Source organism: Puntigrus tetrazona, chromosome 25, assembly GCF_018831695.1.
Source record: "Puntigrus tetrazona isolate hp1 chromosome 25, ASM1883169v1, whole genome shotgun sequence".
NCBI lineage: Eukaryota > Metazoa > Chordata > Actinopteri > Cypriniformes > Cyprinidae > Puntigrus > Puntigrus tetrazona.
The window spans coordinates 12,211,949-12,227,842 of NC_056723.1; the positions used below are offsets into that span (position 1 = coordinate 12,211,949).

General features: G+C 37.1%; 1 long non-coding RNA gene across 1 annotated transcript; it reads left to right on the plus strand.

The window, feature by feature from the left end:
* The first annotated feature begins 307 nt into the window (after positions 1–307).
* Positions 308–1,772, plus strand: LOC122331082. Its single transcript, XR_006248122.1, has 2 exons — positions 308–665; positions 1,443–1,772. It is a non-coding gene; the product is annotated as an uncharacterized LOC122331082 (long non-coding RNA).
* Positions 1,773–15,894: the final 14,122 nt, after the last annotated feature.

Below are 15,894 nucleotides of genomic sequence, written 5' to 3' on the forward strand. Positions count from 1 at the left end.
AGCAGTATGAGGGCACACTCAATACAAATGTTAACATTTTCTCTTTATTCTGGGAAAAACAATGTTTTGGGGTCAAAAGGGTTAACACGGATACACTGTAAAAAAAAAAAAAAAAAAGAAAATCCGTAACAATACAGTAAAAACGTCTGTTTTTAACTGAAGGAATTCTCCGTATTTTTAGTTTACAGGCGTTTTTCCGTAATTTTCAATGACGCATTGCATTGTGGGTGCAAGATCCTTGCGGCGAGAAACAAACGCCATTACTAAACAGATTACTTCATTCAGTTTCGGAGAAGGATTAGTTTAACGCTTCTAACGTAAAATGTAAGTTAAGGATTTAGTTTTTGTTTTTTACAATCTTTAGTAATGCCAACGTTGTATTTAGGCGCTATATCTTATTAGTTCGTTGAGACCCGTTGAGTTTAACTTCACGTTGCTGTTTTGCATGTCTTCACACAACGACACAATTATTTGCTTCCAGTTTCGATTTAATTGGTATTGGTGGAGATAATGTCAATATATGTGACTGTGCCCTTATATTTCAGTGTTTTATTAGACTAATTTATTGTGGGCGCAAGAAATTTCTGGCGCGAATCGCGTGCGGGAGAAGCAAACGTCATCAACACACGGTTTACTTCATCCGGAGAAAGATTAACGACCCTGAGGTAAAATATTAAAAACACTTGCTTTTTCAACAACATATTGCCTGTTTTCGCTCTATTTCGCCCTCAAAAACATTACAAACCCAGCCACAGCACTGTTTTCCTTCCTGAGTGAATCAACAGTTTAAATGAATCGGTTCAGTCGTTATGACTCGCTTATTAACGGTGACTTACTGCCACCTACAGACGGATTAATTTTTTTAAATTTTATATCAAAACATGTATGCATCAAATTAGGCCTTTATAAATATGCAGTTTTAAGTATGTAAAAGCTGATAGAGCACTGAATATATTGCTTCAGAATAAATTTACACCACCAAAAATCTAGGTGTTTTAAAAAAAGGTTAACGCGGATACTTTTACGTTAAAAACAATCTTTAAGATAACATTCTGGGTTAAGTTTCAAACAAAAGTTTGATTACCACTCACACACAAAAACACTGACCTTAAAAAGTTATTCATAAATTCATATAATAAAACCACTTTTATTTGCTCATTAAAAGGTGCCTGCATTATCTGATCTGTTGAGTTTTAGGATCATGAAGTTAAAATACTCGATAAAACTTTACAAAGGGCTTGGTATCTGTTTTTTCCACATGTTTACATGCAGGTCGTTTACCTTTTTGTGAACACACATGTGAAACGGTGATTCGTTTTGTTTTATTTAAAAAAAAAAAAAGAAAGTCTGTTGTAAGCGCTACGCTGAATTATTCACTCGACCGATTCGTTAAAAACAAACCCAAAAAGATTCATAAAAGTGATTCTGTTTGCTTTCACCAGGAGTCGCGCAGGAGTTGGACAAGGCCAGGGATGAAGACTTGATTCAGAAACACCGCCGCGATCCCTTTGTAGTCTTTTAAGAGGTTGGTGGTGAATATCGTGCTGAGGTGTTCATGTCCTCGTTTTTAATTCAACATTTGTGCCAAGCACTTGATTTGATAGCTTTAGACGTAATAAGGAATATGTTGAAGAAATAAAAAGGTATTATGTCATCTTTTACAACCTCATAGTCATTTAAAGTCTTTGTGCAATACTTGTGCTTTTTAAAATGCATTTCACACCTGAGTCCTCAAGTGAACTGAATAAAGGGTCAAAACGTGACAAACTGTACCTAACAATAACAGAGGAGTTATGTGATAGAAATGATTTCACACACAGATATACAGCACACACACATGTCATGCATAGTAAGTACCACAAGATGGCAGTCATAACACTTTAATAACAGAAAAGACAGAGAAACTCAATTCGGTTCATATTTATTTTTATTGTTTTGAATCATTTGTATTTTCTAACGTATCGCATACATTTTTATTATCATTTCACATCAAATCACTTTATAATGTAAATATACTTTTATATTTCATGTAATTATTATTATTAGTAGGCTTATTAGATTATATTTCACTGTTTACGTAGAATAATTAATCGTGTAAAATGATCAGCTGATATAGCAGTTACATTATTTAAAGCTTTTGCTGTTTTTGCTGCTATCTTTTTTGTTTTAATATAAAACCTTTAATTTATTATCAATCATCAATCATTTTTATTTATATAGCGCTTTTAACAACACAGGTTGCATCAAAGCACTGTACAGTAGAATGAGAGGGATGTATAATGACGAGAGTGACCGATTTCTTATGAAATGCAGAGACGGTCTCTGTAGTCAATTCAACGAGAATCACTAGAAGTTAAGTGTCCCCAACCAAGCAAGCCAGAGGCGACAGCGGCAAGGAAACAAAACCCCATGCATACAGAATGGAGAAAAAAAACCTTGGGAGAAACCAGACTCAGTTGGGGTCAGTTCTCCTCTGACCGGACGCCCAGCACTTAACTTCCAGTTCAATTTTAAACGCATTTTAAATTATGCAAAATACAAATATTTTATAGTTATTAATGCTGTTGTTTGTTTTTGTTATTTGGTTATTCATCATTTGTATTTTGTAGTATTTACATTTTTGTTGTTACATTTTTATTATTGATTTTATTTTACTTTTTCTCGAATATATTATATACTGTATATATTTATACATATATATATCCTCCCCATCATTCTCGGACATGCCTTTCTTTAACCCTTAAACTATCAATGTGCACCACAACACGTCCCGTAGACTACTCTGAAGACTTTTGAGGCATGAAAAATACTTTTTGAACCCAGTACTGTTACAATGATCATACTTGCCCACAATTAAAGCCGCGGCAGTCCCACGCCTGGTTTTACAGTTAATAAGTGCACACTAATCGCGCCGTTTAGAAGCACGCGAGCAGAAAGAGGGACTCGCGGGCCGGCGACCCGCGGGAAGCTGAACCGGACCCCATCCGACACCCACCGAGCGTTGCGTCACTATTGATCTTCACTCCCAAGTGAGAGATATAAAGCAGCATACCGCTTTGGTAAGAGCGCTTCACCTGGTCAGAGGTGCTGAGGGAAGCGAGGGCACCAAACCACCTGACGTCTCGGGTCATTCCCATAGATATGGTGTGGAGAGACAGAGACACCACACCCCGCCCAGCACCGCCCGAGACAGACATCCCGCGAGAAGCTGAACGCGCTCGTCTCATGCTCTCTAAACTGGTTTTTGTTTTTGTTGTTGTTTTTGTTTGGCGGTCTTATTTTAACGTTATTTTAAAGTGCCCTTGTGTCTCAGTGCAGTCACACACTTAATTACAGTCTAATATCAATCAACTACTTTTACTTGCTCTATGTTTTGGGTTAGTTTTAGAGTTACTTGAAAGTAATTGAGCATAGTCTATTGTTATTATACGAGTAATTACGTGCAGCAAGGACACATGATAAAGCTAGCCTCTGTCGGTCTTCAGATCCGAGTGTGAAGTTAGAGAAAGAAAAGTCTCTTTTAATCGGGACGATCGGCGCGGACTGGATTCTATTTCTGACGTCACAAAGATGAATTTAGAACGCTCGTGGAGTGACGTCATTCAGAGCGCGTGACTCACTCTCTCTCGATGCTGATTGGCTGTTCAGAGTTGGCGACTTTTACAAACAAGATGTGTTGAGTTTGTAACGATTTAAGCTGGTAAAGTTAGTCGCGTGCTCGCTTGTTATACGTTACGTGGAGGCAACATAGGCCCGTGCAGCCTATAAAATGTTTTTAGCAACAATATAAAATATATATTTTTAAAATAGTTTTTATATATGATCAATTGGAGAGATAGTGTTTCATTTTAGGCTTTTGGTTCTTATTTATATATTTGTTGGTCTTGTCTCTAAAGCCGTTCTAACTCTCGAAGTAACTCTCCTGCAGACTGTTGGCAGCCGTTTTGCGTGTGATAACCGGTAAACTATATAAACTTATACGGAGGCAAAAACATGCTCACTGCTCGGTATTCTGATGAACCGGAACTGCCTTTATTTGCATATGTCCTTTTATGGAAGACAGGTCACAGATCACGTGAGCAGTATGAGGGCACACTCAATACAAATGTTAACATTTTCTCTTTATTCTGGGAAAAACAATGTTTCGGGGGTCAAAAGGGTTAACACGGATACACTGTAAAAAAAAAAAAAAAAAAAAGAAAATCCGTAACAATACAGTAAAAACGTCTGTTTTTAACTGAAGGAATTCTCCGTATTTTTAGTTTACAGGCGTTTTTCCGTAATTTTCAATGACGCATTGCATTGTGGGTGCAAGATCCTTGCGGCGAGAAACAAACGCCATTACTAAACAGATTACTTCATTCAGTTTCCGGAGAAGGATTAGTTTAACGCTTCTAACGTAAAATGTAAGTTAAGGATTTAGTTTTTGTTTTTTACAATCTTTAGTAATGCCAACGTTGTATTTAGGCGCTATATCTTATTAGTTCGTTGAGACCCGTTGAGTTTAACTTCACGTTGCTGTTTTGCATGTCTTCACACAACGACACAATTATTTGCTTCCAGTTTCGATTTAATTGGTATTGGTGGAGATAATGTCAATATATGTGACTGTGCCCTTATATTTCAGTGTTTTATTAGACTAATTTATTGTGGGCGCAAGAAATTTCTGGCGCGAATCGCGTGCGGGAGAAGCAAACGTCATCAACACACGGTTTACTTCATCCGGAGAAAGATTAACGACCCTGAGGTAAAATATTAAAAACACTTGCTTTTTCAACAACATATTGCCTGTTTTCGCTCTATTTCGCCCTCAAAAACATTACAAACCCAGCCACAGCACTGTTTTCCTTCCTGAGTGAATCAACAGTTTAAATGAATCGGTTCAGTCGTTATGACTCGCTTATTAACGGTGACTTACTGCCACCTACAGACGGATTAATTTTTTTAAATTTTATATCAAAACATGTATGCATCAAATTAGGCCTTTATAAATATGCAGTTTTAAGTATGTAAAAGCTGATAGAGCACTGAATATATTGCTTCAGAATAAATTTACACCACCAAAAATCTAGGTGTTTTAAAAAAGGTTAACGCGGATACTTTTACGTTAAAAACAATCTTTAAGATAACATTCTGGGTTAAGTTTCAAACAAAAGTTTGATTACCACTCACACACAAAAACACTGACCTTAAAAAGTTATTCATAAATTCATATAATAAAACCACTTTTATTTGCTCATTAAAAGGTGCCTGCATTATCTGATCTGTTGAGTTTTAGGATCATGAAGTTAAAATACTCGATAAAACTTTACAAAGGGCTTGGTATCTGTTTTTTCCACATGTTTACATGCAGGTCGTTTACCTTTTGTGAACACACATGTGAAACGGTGATTCGTTTTTGTTTTATTTAAAAAAAAAAAAGAAAGTCTGTTGTAAGCGCTACGCTGAATTATTCACTCGACCGATTCGTTAAAAACAAACCCAAAAAGATTCATAAAAGTGATTCTGTTTGCTTTCACCAGGAGTCGCGCAGGAGTTGGACAAGGCCAGGGATGAAGACTTGATTCAGAAACACCGCCGCGATCCCTTTGTAGTCTTTTAAGAGGTTGGTGGTGAATATCGTGCTGAGGTGTTCATGTCCTCGTTTTTAATTCAACATTTGTGCCAAGCACTTGATTTGATAGCTTTAGACGTAATAAGGAATATGTTGAAGAAATAAAAAGGTATTATGTCATCTTTTACAACCTCATAGTCATTTAAAGTCTTTGTGCAATACTTGTGCTTTTTAAAATGCATTTCACACCTGAGTCCTCAAGTGAACTGAATAAAGGGTCAAAACGTGACAAACTGTACCTAACAATAACAGAGGAGTTATGTGATAGAAATGATTTCACACACAGATATACAGCACACACACATGTCATGCATAGTAAGTACCACAAGATGGCAGTCATAACACTTTAATAACAGAAAAGACAGAGAAACTCAATTCGGTTCATATTTATTTTTATTGTTTTGAATCATTTGTATTTTCTAACGTATCGCATACATTTTTATTATCATTTCACATCAAATCACTTTATAATGTAAATATACTTTTATATTTCATGTAATTATTATTATTAGTAGGCTTATTAGATTATATTTCACTGTTTACGTAGAATAATTAATCGTGTAAAAATGATCAGCTGATATAGCAGTTACATTATTTAAAGCTTTTGCTGTTTTTGCTGCTATCTTTTTTGTTTTAATATAAAACCTTTAATTTATTATCAATCATCAATCATTTTTATTTATATAGCGCTTTTAACAACACAGGTTGCATCAAAGCACTGTACAGTAGAATGAGAGGGATGTATAATGACGAGAGTGACCGATTTCTTATGAAATGCAGAGACGGTCTCTGTAGTCAATTCAACGAGAATCACTAGAAGTTAAGTGTCCCCAACCAAGCAAGCCAGAGGCGACAGCGGCAAGGAAACAAAACCCCATGCATACAGAATGGAGAGAAAAAAAACCTTGGGAGAAACCAGACTCAGTTGGGGTCAGTTCTCCTCTGACCGGACGCCCAGCACTTAACTTCCAGTTCAATTTTAACGCATTTTAAATTATGCAAAATACAAATATTTTATAGTTATTAATGCTGTTGTTTGTTTTTGTTATTTGGTTATTCATCATTTGTATTTTGTAGTATTTACATTTTTGTTGTTACATTTTTATTATTGATTTTATTTTACTTTTTTTCTCGAATATATTATATACTGTATATATTTATACATATATATATCCTCCCCATCATTCTCGGACATGCCTTTCTTTAACCCTTAAACTATCAATGTGCACCACAACACGTCCCGTAGACTACTCTGAAGACTTTTGAGGCATGAAAAATACTTTTTGAACCCAGTACTGTTACAATGATCATACTTGCCCACAATTAAAGCCGCGGCAGTCCCACGCCTGGTTTTTACAGTTAATAAGTGCACACTAATCGCGCCGTTTAGAAGCACGCGAGCAGAAAGAGGGACTCGCGGGCCGGCGACCGCGGGAAGCTGAACGGACCCCATCCGACACCCACCGAGCGTTGCGTCACTATTGATCTTCACTCCCAAGTGAGAGATATAAAGCAGCATACCGCTTTGGTAAGAGCGCTTCACCTGGTCAGAGGTGCTGAGGGAAGCGAGGGCACCAAACCACCTGACGTCTCGGGTCATTCCCATAGATATGGTGTGGAGAGACACCACACCACACACCCCGCCCAGCACCGCCCGAGACAGACATCCCGCGAGAAGCTGAACGCGCTCGTCTCATGCTCTCTAAACTGGTTTTTGTTTTTGTTGTTGTTTTTGTTTGGCGGTCTTATTTTAACGTTATTTTAAAGTGCCCTTGTGTCTCAGTGCAGTCACACACTTAATTACAGTCTAATATCAATCAACTACTTTTACTTGCTCTATGTTTTGGGTTAGTTTTAGAGTTACTTGAAAGTAATTGAGCATAGTCTATTGTTATTATACGAGTAATTACGTGCAGCAAGGACACATGATAAAGCTAGCCTCTGTCGGTCTTCAGATCCGAGTGTGAAGTTAGAGAAAGAAAAGTCTCTTTTAATCGGGACGATCGGCGCGGACTGGATTCTATTTCTGACGTCACAAAGATGAATTTAGAACGCTCGTGGAGTGACGTCATTCAGAGCGCGTGACTCACTCTCTCTCGATGCTGATTGGCTGTTCAGAGTTGGCGACTTTTACAAACAAGATGTGTTGAGTTTGTAACGATTTAAGCTGGTAAAGTTAGTCGCGTGCTCGCTTGTTATACGTTTACGTGGAGGCAACATAGGCCCGTGCAGCCTATAAAATGTTTTTAGCAACAATATAAAATATATATTTTTAAAATAGTTTTTATATATGATCAATTGGAGAGATAGTGTTTCATTTTAGGCTTTTGGTTCTTATTTATATATTTGTTGGTCTTGTCTCTAAAGCCGTTCTAACTCTCAAGTAACTCTCCTGCAGACTGTTGGCAGCCGTTTTGGCGCGTGTGATAACCGGTAAACTATATAAACTTATACGGAGGCAAAAACATGCTCACTGCTCGGTATTCTGATGAACCGGAACTGCCTTTATTTGCATATGTCCTTTTATGGAAGACAGGTCACAGATCACGTGAGCAGTATGAGGGCACACTCAATACAAATGTTAACATTTTCTCTTTATTCTGGGAAAAACAATGTTTCGGGGTCAAAAAGGGTTAACACGGATACACTGTAAAAAAAAAAAAAAAAAAGAAAATCCGTAACAATACAGTAAAAACGTCTGTTTTTAACTGAAGGAATTCTCCGTATTTTTAGTTTACAGGCGTTTTTCCGTAATTTTCAATGACGCATTGCATTGTGGGTGCAAGATCCTTGCGGCGAGAAACAAACGCCATTACTAAACAGATTACTTCATTCAGTTTCCGGAGAAGGATTAGTTTAACGCTTCTAACGTAAAATGTAAGTTAAGGATTTAGTTTTGTTTTTACAATCTTTAGTAATGCCAACGTTGTATTTAGGCGCTATATCTTATTAGTTCGTTGAGACCCGTTGAGTTTAACTTCACGTTGCTGTTTTGCATGTCTTCACACAACGACACAATTATTTGCTTCCAGTTTCGATTTAATTGGTATTGGTGGAGATAATGTCAATATATGTGACTGTGCCCTTATATTTCAGTGTTTTATTAGACTAATTTATTGTGGGCGCAAGAAATTTCTGCGCGAATCGCGTGCGGGAGAAGCAAACGTCATCAACACACGGTTTACTTCATCCGGAGAAAGATTAACGACCCTGAGGTAAAATATTAAAAACACTTGCTTTTTCAACAACATATTGCCTGTTTTCGCTCTATTTCGCCCTCAAAAAACATTACAAACCCAGCCACAGCACTGTTTTCCTTCCTGAGTGAATCAACAGTTTAAATGAATCGGTTCAGTCGTTATGACTCGCTTATTAACGGTGACTTACTGCCACCTACAGACGGATTAATTTTTTTTAAATTTTATATCAAAACATGTATGCATCAAATTAGGCCTTTATAAATATGCAGTTTTAAGTATGTAAAAGCTGATAGAGCACTGAATATATTGCTTCAGAATAAATTTACACCACCAAAAATCTAGGTGTTTTAAAAAAGGTTAACGCGGATACTTTTACGTTAAAAACAATCTTTAAGATAACATTCTGGGTTAAGTTTCAAACAAAAGTTTGATTACCACTCACACACAAAAACACTGACCTTAAAAAGTTATTCATAAATTCATATAATAAAACCACTTTTATTTGCTCATTAAAAGGTGCCTGCATTATCTGATCTGTTGAGTTTTAGGATCATGAAGTTAAAATACTCGATAAAACTTTACAAAGGGCTTGGTATCTGTTTTTTCCACATGTTTACATGCAGGTCGTTTACCTTTTTGTGAACACACATGTGAAACGGTGATTCGTTTTTGTTTTATTTAAAAAAAAAAAAGAAAGTCTGTTGTAAGCGCTACGCTGAATTATTCACTCGACCGATTCGTTAAAAACAAACCCAAAAAGATTCATAAAAGTGATTCTGTTTGCTTTCACCAGGAGTCGCGCAGGAGTTGGACAAGGCCAGGGATGAAGACTTGATTCAGAAACACCGCCGCGATCCCTTTGTAGTCTTTTAAGAGGTTGGTGGTGAATATCGTGCTGAGGTGTTCATGTCCTCGTTTTTAATTCAACATTTGTGCCAAGCACTTGATTTGATAGCTTTAGACGTAATAAGGAATATGTTGAAGAAATAAAAGGTATTATGTCATCTTTTACAACCTCATAGTCATTTAAAGTCTTTGTGCAATACTTGTGCTTTTTAAAATGCATTTCACACCTGAGTCCTCAAGTGAACTGAATAAAGGGTCAAAACGTGACAAACTGTACCTAACAATAACAGAGGAGTTATGTGATAGAAATGATTTCACACACAGATATACAGCACACACACATGTCATGCATAGTAAGTACCACAAGATGGCAGTCATAACACTTTAATAACAGAAAAGACAGAGAAACTCAATTCGGTTCATATTTATTTTTATTGTTTTGAATCATTTGTATTTTCTAACGTATCGCATACATTTTTATTATCATTTCACATCAAATCACTTTATAATGTAAATATACTTTTATATTTCATGTAATTATTATTATTAGTAGGCTTATTAGATTATATTTCACTGTTTACGTAGAATAATTAATCGTGTAAAAATGATCAGCTGATATAGCAGTTACATTATTTAAAGCTTTTGCTGTTTTTGCTGCTATCTTTTTTGTTTTAATATAAAACCTTTAATTTATTATCAATCATCAATCATTTTTATTTATATAGCGCTTTTAACAACACAGGTTGCATCAAAGCACTGTACAGTAGAATGAGAGGGATGTATAATGACGAGAGTGACCGATTTCTTATGAAATGCAGAGACGGTCTCTGTAGTCAATTCAACGAGAATCACTAGAAGTTAAGTGTCCCCAACCAAGCAAGCCAGAGGCGACAGCGGCAAGGAAACAAAACCCCATGCATACAGAATGGAGAGAAAAAAAACCTTGGGAGAAACCAGACTCAGTTGGGGTCAGTTCTCCTCTGACCGGACGCCCAGCACTTAACTTCCAGTTCAATTTTAAACGCATTTTAAATTATGCAAAATACAAATATTTTATAGTTATTAATGCTGTTGTTTGTTTTTGTTATTTGGTTATTCATCATTTGTATTTTGTAGTATTTACATTTTTGTTGTTACATTTTTATTATTGATTTTATTTTACTTTTTTTCTCGAATATATTATATACTGTATATATTTATACATATATATATCCTCCCCATCATTCTCGGACATGCCTTTCTTTAACCCTTAAACTATCAATGTGCACCACAACACGTCCCGTAGACTACTCTGAAGACTTTTGAGGCATGAAAAATACTTTTTGAACCCAGTACTGTTACAATGATCATACTTGCCCACAATTAAAGCCGCGGCAGTCCCACGCCTGGTTTTTACAGTTAATAAGTGCACACTAATCGCGCCGTTTAGAAGCACGCGAGCAGAAAGAGGGACTCGCGGGCCGGCGACCCGCGGGAAGCTGAACCGGACCCCATCCGACACCCACCGAGCGTTGCGTCACTATTGATCTTCACTCCCAAGTGAGAGATATAAAGCAGCATACCGCTTTGGTAAGAGCGCTTCACCTGGTCAGAGGTGCTGAGGGAAGCGAGGGCACCAAACCACCTGACGTCTCGGGTCATTCCCATAGATATGGTGTGGAGAGACACCACACACCCCGCCCAGCACCGCCCGAGACAGACATCCCGCGAGAAGCTGAACGCGCTCGTCTCATGCTCTCTAAACTGGTTTTTGTTTTTGTTGTTGTTTTTGTTTGGCGGTCTTATTTTAACGTTATTTTAAAGTGCCCTTGTGTCTCAGTGCAGTCACACACTTAATTACAGTCTAATATCAATCAACTACTTTTACTTGCTCTATGTTTTGGGTTAGTTTTAGAGTTACTTGAAAGTAATTGAGCATAGTCTATTGTTATTATACGAGTAATTACGTGCAGCAAGGACACATGATAAAGCTAGCCTCTGTCGGTCTTCAGATCCGAGTGTGAAGTTAGAGAAAGAAAAGTCTCTTTTAATCGGGACGATCGGCGCGGACTGGATTCTATTTCTGACGTCACAAAGATGAATTTAGAACGCTCGTGGAGTGACGTCATTCAGAGCGCGTGACTCACTCTCTCTCGATGCTGATTGGCTGTTCAGAGTTGGCGACTTTTACAAACAAGAGGTGTTGAGTTTGTAACGATTTAAGCTGGTAAAGTTAGTCGCGTGCTCGCTTGTTATACGTTTACGTGGAGGCAACATAGGCCCGTGCAGCCTATAAAATGTTTTTAGCAACAATATAAAATATATATTTTTAAAATAGTTTTTATATATGATCAATTGGAGAGATAGTGTTTCATTTTAGGCTTTTGGTTCTTATTTATATATTTGTTGGTCTTGTCTCTAAAGCCGTTCTAACTCTCGAAGTAACTCTCCTGCAGACTGTTGGCAGCCGTTTTGCGTGTGATAACCGGTAAACTATATAAACTTATACGGAGCAAAAACATGCTCACTGCTCGGTATTCTGATGAACCGGAACTGCCTTTATTTGCATATGTCCTTTTATGGAAGACAGGTCACAGATCACGTGAGCAGTATGAGGGCACACTCAATACAAATGTTAACATTTTCTCTTTATTCTGGGAAAAACAATGTTTCGGGGGTCAAAAGGGTTAACACGGATACACTGTAAAAAAAAAAAAAAAAAAATCCGTAACAATACAGTAAAACGTCTGTTTTTAACTGAAGGAATTCTCCGTATTTTTAGTTTACAGGCGTTTTTCCGTAATTTTCAATGACGCATTGCATTGTGGGTGCAAGATCCTTGCGGCGAAACAAACGCCATTACTAAACAGATTACTTCATTCAGTTTCCGGAGAAGGATTAGTTTAACGCTTCTAACGTAAAATGTAAGTTAAGGATTTAGTTTTTGTTTTTTACAATCTTTAGTAATGCCAACGTTGTATTTAGGCGCTATATCTTATTAGTTCGTTGAGACCCGTTGAGTTTAACTTCACGTTACTGTTTTGCATGTCTTCACACAACGACACAATTATTTGCTTCCAGTTTCGATTTAATTGGTATTGGTGGAGATAATGTCAATATATGTGACTGTGCCCTTATATTTCAGTGTTTTATTAGACTAATTTATTGTGGGCGCAAGAAATTTCTGGCGCGAATCGCGTGCGGGAGAAGCAAACGTCATCAACACACGGTTTACTTCATCCGGAGAAAGATTAACGACCCTGAGGTAAAATATTAAAAACACTTGCTTTTTCAACAACATATTGCCTGTTTTCGCTCTATTTCGCCCTCAAAAACATTACAAACCCAGCCACAGCACTGTTTTCCTTCCTGAGTGAATCAACAGTTTAAATGAATCGGTTCAGTCGTTATGACTCGCTTATTAACGGTGACTTACTGCCACCTACAGACGGATTAATTTTTTTTAAATTTTGTATCAAAACATGTATGCATCAAATTAGGCCTTTATAAATATGCAGTTTTAAGTATGTAAAAGCTGATAGAGCACTGAATATATTGCTTCAGAATAAATTTACACCACCAAAAATCTAGGTGTTTTAAAAAAGGTTAACGCGGATACTTTTACGTTAAAAACAATCTTTAAGATAACATTCTGGGTTAAGTTTCAAACAAAAGTTTGATTACCACTCACACACAAAAACACTGACCTTAAAAAGTTATTCATAAATTCATATAATAAAACCACTTTTATTTGCTCATTAAAAGGTGCCTGCATTATCTGATCTGTTGAGTTTTAGGATCATGAAGTTAAAATACTCGATAAAACTTTACAAAGGGCTTGGTATCTGTTTTTTCCACATGTTTACATGCAGGTCGTTTACCTTTTGTGAACACACATGTGAAACGGTGATTCGTTTTTGTTTTATTTAAAAAAAAAGAAAGTCTGTTGTAAGCGCTACGCTGAATTATTCACTCGACCGATTCGTTAAAAACAAACCCAAAAAGATTCATAAAAGTGATTCTGTTTGCTTTCACCAGGAGTCGCGCAGGAGTTGGACAAGGCCAGGGATGAAGACTTGATTCAGAAACACCGCCGCGATCCCTTTGTAGTCTTTTAAGAGGTTGGTGGTGAATATCGTGCTGAGGTGTTCATGTCCTCGTTTTTAATTCAACATTTGTGCCAAGCACTTGATTTGATAGCTTTAGACGTAATAAGGAATATGTTGAAGAAATAAAAAGGTATTATGTCATCTTTTACAACCTCATAGTCATTTAAAGTCTTTGTGCAATACTTGTGCTTTTAAAATGCATTTCACACCTGAGTCCTCAAGTGAACTGAATAAAGGGTCAAAACGTGACAAACTGTACCTAACAATAACAGAGGAGTTATGTGATAGAAATGATTTCACACACAGATATACAGCACACACACATGTCATGCATAGTAAGTACCACAAGATGGCAGTCATAACACTTTAATAACAGAAAAGACAGAGAAACTCAATTCGGTTCATATTTATTTTTATTGTTTTGAATCATTTGTATTTTCTAACGTATCGCATACATTTTTATTATCATTTCACATCAAATCACTTTATAATGTAAATATACTTTTATATTTCATGTAATTATTATTATTAGTAGGCTTATTAGATTATATTTCACTGTTTACGAGAATAATTAATCGTGTAAAAATGATCAGCTGATATAGCAGTTACATTATTTAAAGCTTTTGCTGTTTTTGCTGCTATCTTTTTTGTTTTAATATAAAACCTTTAATTTATTATCAATCATCAATCATTTTTATTTATATAGCGCTTTTAACAACACAGGTTGCATCAAAGCACTGTACAGTAGAATGAGAGGGATGTATAATGACGAGAGTGACCGATTTCTTATGAAATGCAGAGACGGTCTCTGTAGTCAATTCAACGAGAATCACTAGAAGTTAAGTGTCCCCAACCAAGCAAGCCAGAGGCGACAGCGGCAAGGAAACAAAACCCCATGCATACAGAATGGAGAGAAAAAAAACCTTGGGAGAAACCAGACTCAGTTGGGGTCAGTTCTCCTCTGACCGGACGCCCAGCACTTAACTTCCAGTTCAATTTTAAACGCATTTTAAATTATGCAAAATACAAATATTTTATAGTTATTAATGCTGTTGTTTGTTTTTGTTATTTGGTTATTCATCATTTGTATTTTGTAGTATTTACATTTTTGTTGTTACATTTTTATTATTGATTTTATTTTACTTTTTTTCTCGAATATATTATATACTGTATATATTTATACATATATATATCCTCCCCATCATTCTCGGACATGCCTTTCTTTAACCCTTAAACTATCAATGTGCACCACAACACGTCCCGTAGACTACTCTGAAGACTTTTGAGGCATGAAAAATACTTTTTGAACCCAGTACTGTTACAATGATCATACTTGCCCACAATTAAAGCCGCGGCAGTCCCACGCCTGGTTTTTACAGTTAATAAGTGCACACTAATCGCGCGCGTTTAGAAGCACGCGAGCAGAAAGAGGACTCGCGGGCCGGCGACCCGCGGGAAGCTGAACCGGACCCCATCCGACACCCACCGAGCGTTGCGTCACTATTGATCTTCACTCCCAAGTGAGAGATATAAAGCAGCATACCGCTTTGGTAAGAGCGCTTCACCTGGTCAGAGGTGCTGAGGGAAGCGAGGGCACCAAACCACCTGACGTCTCGGGTCATTCCCATAGATATGGTGTGGAGAGACACCACACCACACACCCCGCCCAGCACCGCCCGAGACAGACATCCCGCGAGAAGCTGAACGCGCTCGTCTCATGCTCTCTAAACTGGTTTTTGTTTTTGTTGTTGTTTTTGTTTGGCGGTCTTATTTTAACGTTATTTTAAAGTGCCCTTGTGTCTCAGTGCAGTCACACACTTAATTACAGTCTAATATCAATCAACTACTTTTACTTGCTCTATGTTTTGGGTTAGTTTTAGAGTTACTTGAAAGTAATTGAGCATAGTCTATTGTTATTATACGAGTAATTACGTGCAGCAAGGACACATGATAAAGCTAGCCTCTGTCGGTCTTCAGATCCGAGTGTGAAGTTAGAGAAAGAAAAGTCTCTTTTAATCGGGACGATCGGCGCGGACTGGATTCTATTTCTGACGTCACAAAGATGAATTTAGAACGCTCGTGGAGTGACGTCATTCAGAGCGCGTGACTCACTCTCTCTCGATGCTGATTGGCTGTTCAGAGTTGG